We start from the raw sequence: 6,042 nt of genomic DNA on the forward strand, positions 1-6,042 counted from the left end.
TCAGCCAGCCAGCCAGCCAGCCAGTGAGTCACCCCTTCGGCCAGCCAGCTAATTAGACAGTCAGACATTCCGCTAGCCAGCCAGTCTGCCAGTGAGCCAGCCAGTCAGCTAGTCAGACATTCAGGCAGCAGTCAGTCAGTCTGTCAGTTACCCACCCAGCCAGCCAGCTAGTCAGTCAGTCAGCCAGCGAGTCAGCCAGACAGCCAGCCAGTCAGCTAATCAGACAGTCAGCCAGTCAGATAGCCAGTCAGCCAGCCAGCCAGTCTGCCAGTCAGACAGTCAGTCAGTTACCCAGCCAGCCAGCTAGTCAGTCAGCCCGCCAGCCAGTCAGACAGCAGTCAGTCAGTTAGCCAGCCAGTCAGCTAGTCAGCTAGTCCGACAGTCAGGTAGTCAGTCAGTTACCCAGCCAGCTAGTCAGTCAGCCAGCCAGCCAGCGAGTCAGCCAGCCAGCCAGTCAGCTAGTCAGACAGCCAGTCAGTCGGTCAGTCAGCCAGTCAGTCAGTCAGTCAGTCAGTCAGTCAGCCAGTTAGCCTACTGGAGCCTCTGGACAGCATGATCTGATCTGCTCCCTCTAGGCCGGCCCTCGTTGTCCTGGCAACCTGCTGACGCTCTGAGGTAGGGGAGAGGGGTGGAGGAGGGAGGCAGGGAGGGCTCCGATCAGAGACAATGGCATTCTTTCAAAGAATATTACTAGCACTAGGACCCTGGAGGAGGCTGAGACTCATGTGGTGGTGGGGCAGGCCAGACAGGCTGACTGGCTGAGCTGTGTAACACACAGTCCTGCTCAGAGAGAGTGAGAGTGAGAGAGAGAGAGAGACAGAGATCTGAGAGCAGAGAGAGAGAGAGAGAGAGAAGGGGAAGAGAGAGAGACTACAGGAACGCAGTCAGTTGCCTGTGCTGCTCAGTACCAGAAACAGGGAGCTGGGGAGGAAATGGAGGGGCTCAGGATCATCGGCGGGAACTGACATTACAGACCAGGAGAGGAGAGGAGAGGAGAGGAGAGGGAGAACTATTGGAGAGGAGAGGAGGAAAGGAAGGGGCTCGTCTGCACAACAGAAGATTTCTAAGGTGACTTTATGTCTCTTTTCAATAGCTGGATGTGGTGGGATGTGGAGGGAAGTGTGTCTGTGTGTGGAAAGAGATCGTTTAGCTTCCAGAAGAGGTTGAGTGTTGACATGTGCTGCATCGCTGCACTTCTAAGTAGAGAGAAAGAGAGGAAAAGAAACAGAGTGTGTGTGTGTTTTTCCCCAGTGTGTTTTACAGTGAGACAGAGAGAGGGAGAGTGTTATGTGGCTGTTTTGAAGGGAGGGTTCACCTTTTACTGCAGTGGGATAAGTCAGGCTCACACAGAGTGTTTCTTGGTAGTCTAAAACAAATCTAATTTAAAACAAAAGTATACACCTCACACACATGGTTAAGGGCTTCAGAAATATAAACACCTGTCAGATATGGAGTTAAAATGTATTACATCTTGAGTGTGCAGACTGAAATATAACAAAACCATTTGATGTAGAAACACAGGATTTTCAGCATTTAAAAAAATAAAATATGCAAAATATGAATAACATTCCCCCCATGAGGCAACTAGGTCATTTGACTGCAGGAAAGGGGTACATGGAAATCTATCTTGACAGTTGTTGACTGAAATGAAAGGGTTCAGAGAAGTGTACACTTCTAAGGGAATAGGGAGATCCCGTCCACTCTGAAGATGACTCATGTTAGAAGTAGAGATCAAGGGAGGGAGAGATGGAGAGAGCGAGAGAGAGAGAGAGAATATCTCAATCAATTCCCAACTTCTGTGCATTTACTAATGACATATTCTGGGTGAGGGAGAAACTAGCCTGAGGGACATCCCGTGACCATTAATTCCCTGTAGTATTTACATTGTATTTAGCTGGCAGTTATACACAGTGTAACCATCATCCATGTTGTCTTTTTATCATCTTATTTAAGTATTTATCAACTGAAAATTCCCCAATACAACAGCAGTAGTACAGTACCTGTACACATCATTATATGGACTCTTAATATTACTACTGAAATAAACTGTATCTCCTCTTTGCATTGTACTGTATTTACTGAAATGCTATATGAATATACTGCTTTGGCAATATCTACAAATTGTATTTCATACCAATAAAGCAATCTGAATTTGAGAGAGAGAGAGAGAGAGAGTGAAGGAGAGAGAGAGAGGAAAAGAAATAGAGAGAGAGAGAGAGAGAAAGAAAGAAAGAGCAGAGAGAGAGAGAGAGAGCGAGAAGAGAGACAGAGAGAGAGAGAGAGAGAGAGAGAGAGAGAGAGAGAGACACACACAGAGAGAGAGAGAGAGAGAGAGAGAGAGAGAGAGAGAGAGAGAGAGAGAGAGAGAGAGAGAGAGAGAGAGAGAGAGAGAGAGAGAGAGAGAGAGAGAGAGAGAGAGACAGAGAGAGACAGAGAGAGACAGAGAGAGAGGGGAAGAGGGAGGGAGGTTTAGGTTGTTATTATACAGTACAATGTTTCCAAGGATAGAGAGAGGAGAGTCATTTGGCCCCTGGCTTTCCATAAATAACAAAACATAAGAAAATGGTGCCATCTGGTTTGATCGGACACTTTTTTTCAATTTTTGCCTAAAATGACACCCAATTCTAACTGCCTATAGCTCAGCACTTGAAGCAAGGAGATGCATTTTATTGGCACCAGTTGAAAGGAAACACTTTGAAGTTTGTGGAAATGTGAAAGGAATGTAGGATAATATAACACATTATCTGGTAAAAGATAATACAAAATAAAAAAACTTTATTCTGTATTTTTGTACCATCATCTTTGAAATGCAAGAAAGAAGAAGAAAGAAAGAAGAAAGGCCATAATGTATTATTCCAGGCCAGGTGCAATTTAGATTTTGGCCACTAGACGGCAGCAGTGTATGTGCAAAGGTTTATACTGATCAAATGAACCATTGCATTTCTCTTCAAAATTTGGTATCAAGTCTGCCCAAATGTGCATAATTGGTTTATTAATATCTTTTCATGTTCAAAATTGTAAACTTTCCTTAAACAATAGCATGGTATTATTTCACTGTAAATTGCACAGTGCAGTTAGATTAACAAGAATTTAAGCTTTCTGCCAATATCAGATATGTCTATGTAAATAACACATTTTCTAGTGGTCCTTCTGTAGCTCAGTTGGTAGAGCATGGCGCTTGTATTGCCAGGGTAGTGGGTTCGATCCCCGGGACCACCCATACGTAGAATGTATGCACACATGACTGTAAGTCGCTTTGGATAAAAGCGTCTGCTAAATGGCATATATTATTATTATTATTATTCTCAAAATTCATCAAAATTCTCACTGGAAGTCATCTTAAGCGGTGTGTTACACCTCATGCTAATCGCATTTGCCTACGTTACCTCAACCGTCCCACACGGGACCCACTCATCATGAATATGTTTAATATTAGAAATTTGAAATGATTTACACATTTACATTTACTTTGGATACTGAAGTATATTTAAAACCAAATACTTTTAGAGTTTTACTACTAACGTATAACTTTACTGGGTGACTTTCACTTTTACTTGAGTCATTTTCTATTAAGATATCTTTACTTTACTCAAGTTTGACAGTTGAGTACTTTTTGCACCACTGTGTGTGTGAGTGTGTGTGTGTGCATGTGTGTGTCTCAGTGTGTGCGTGTGTTTGTGACAAACAGGTTGAGAAAGTCAGATCTGTTCAGACGCACAGCAACAGTGGAAATAGTGGGAAAGGCTGAGCACTAGCAGATCACACACACACCTTAACACACACACACACTGCCCACGCACACTAACACACACACACACTGCTCACACACGCTAACACATACACACTCTGACACACACACACACACACACACACGCCCACGCACGCACGCACGCACGCACGCACACGCACACACACACACACACACACACACACACACACACACACACACACACACACACACACACACACACACACACACACACACACACACACACACACACTTTGACACACTTTGACACACACACACACACTGCTCACACACGCTAACACACACACACACACACACACACACACACACACACACACACACACACACACACACACACACACACACACACACACACACACACACACACACACACTGCTCACACACGCTAACACACACACACACTGCTCACACATCCATCCACATCCATACACATCTCCTACCACCTGAACAGCTGTGTATGTGTGTTTCATGAGAGTGAACAAGTCTGTAATTATCGGGTGCGTTTCATGTGTATGTTTTTGCCAGTGAACATCTCTGTAAGTAAACATGTTAGCATTTCAAGGTAAGTCTCTGTCTCTGGGTGTGTGTTACATGTCTGTCAGTGTTACATCTATATCTCTGTGTTACATCTATATCTCTGTGTTACATCTATGTCTGTGTGTTACATCTCTATCTGTGTGTGTTACATCTCTATCTGTGTGTGTTACATCTCTATCTGTGTGTGTTACATCTCTATCTGTGTGTTACATCTATATCTGTGTGTGTTACATCTCTATCTGTGTGTTACATCTATATATGTGTGTTATATCTATATCTGTGTGTTCAATATATATCTGTGTGTGTTACATCTCTATCTGTGTATGTTACATCTCTATCTGTGTGTTACATCTATATCTGTGTGTTACATCTCTATCTGTGTGTGTTACATCTCTATCTGTGTGTGTTACATCTCTATCTGTGTGTGTTACATCTCTATCTGTGTGTGTTACATCTCTATCTGTGTGTGTTACATCTCTATCTCTGTGTTACATCTCTCTGTGTGTTACATCTCTATCTGTGTGTTACATCTATATATGTGTGTTACATCTCTCTGTGTGTTACATCTCTATCTGTGTGTGTTACATCTCTATCTATGTATCTGTCTGTGTGTTATTACATCTCTATCTATGTATCTGTCTGTGTGTGTTACATCTCTCTGTGTGTTACATCTCTATCTGTGTGTTACATCTCCATCTGTGTGTTACATCTCTATCTGTGTGTTACATCTCTCTGTGTGTTACATCTCTATCTGTGTGTGTTACATCTCTATCTATGTATCTGTCTGTGTGTTATTACATCTCTATCTATGTATCTGTCTGTGTGTGTTACATCTCTCTGTGTGTTACGTCTCTATCTGTGTGTTACATCTCTCTGTGTGTTACATCTCTATCTGTGTGTGTTACATCTCTATCTGTGTGTGTTACATCTCTATCTGTGTGTGTTATATCTCTATCTGTGTGTGTTACATCTCTATCTGTGTGTGTTACATCTCTATCTGTGTGTATTACATCTCTATCTGTGTGTGTTACATCTCTATCTGTGTGTTATATCTCTCTGTGTGTTACATCTCTCTGTGTGTTACATCTCTATCTGTGTGTTACATTTCTATCTGTGTGTGTTATTAAACCTGTAACTATTTATCTGTCTGTGTGTTATTAAATCTCTATCTATGTATCTGTCTGTGTGTTATTACATCTCTATCTATGTATCTGTCTGTGTGTTATTAAATCTCTATCTATGTATCTGTCTGTGTGTTATTACATCTCTATCTATGTATCTGTCTGTGTGTTATTACATCTCTACCTATGTATCTGTCTGTGTGTTATTAAATCTCTATCAATGTATCTGTCTCTGTGTGTGTGTAAATGTATATGCACGGCAGTGCAGGGACTGTTCACTTGTCAGATAGTGTATCTATTTCCATTTCTGTCTTCGTGTCTGTGGTTTGGGTGCATGATTGGTCAGCTATTTTTATATCTCCATGACCCTATGTGTTTGAGCGAGAGAGAGAGAGAGAGAGAGAGAGAGAGAGAGAGAGAGAGAGAGAGAGAGAGAGAGAGAGAGAGAGAGAGAGAGAGAGAGAGAGAGAGAGAGAGAGAGAGAGAGAGAGAGAGAGACAGAGAGAGAGAGAGAGAGAGAGAGGTAGTTCATTCATAATTCACCCGCCCCGTCCCACAGCATCGTTCATTCAGATATTGTCCCCCGTGGCTGTGTTCACTCAGGATCTCACCCTC

The 6,042-nt window shown here is 42.8% G+C and overlaps 1 pseudogene; it reads left to right on the top strand.

Annotated features, from left to right (window-relative positions):
- The first annotated feature begins 809 nt into the window (after positions 1-809).
- LOC123995563 overlaps positions 810-6,042 on the top strand; it is a 211,862-nt pseudogene continuing 206,629 nt past the window's right edge.

This window comes from Oncorhynchus gorbuscha, linkage group LG14, assembly GCF_021184085.1.
Source record: "Oncorhynchus gorbuscha isolate QuinsamMale2020 ecotype Even-year linkage group LG14, OgorEven_v1.0, whole genome shotgun sequence".
Taxonomy (NCBI): domain Eukaryota; kingdom Metazoa; phylum Chordata; class Actinopteri; order Salmoniformes; family Salmonidae; genus Oncorhynchus; species Oncorhynchus gorbuscha.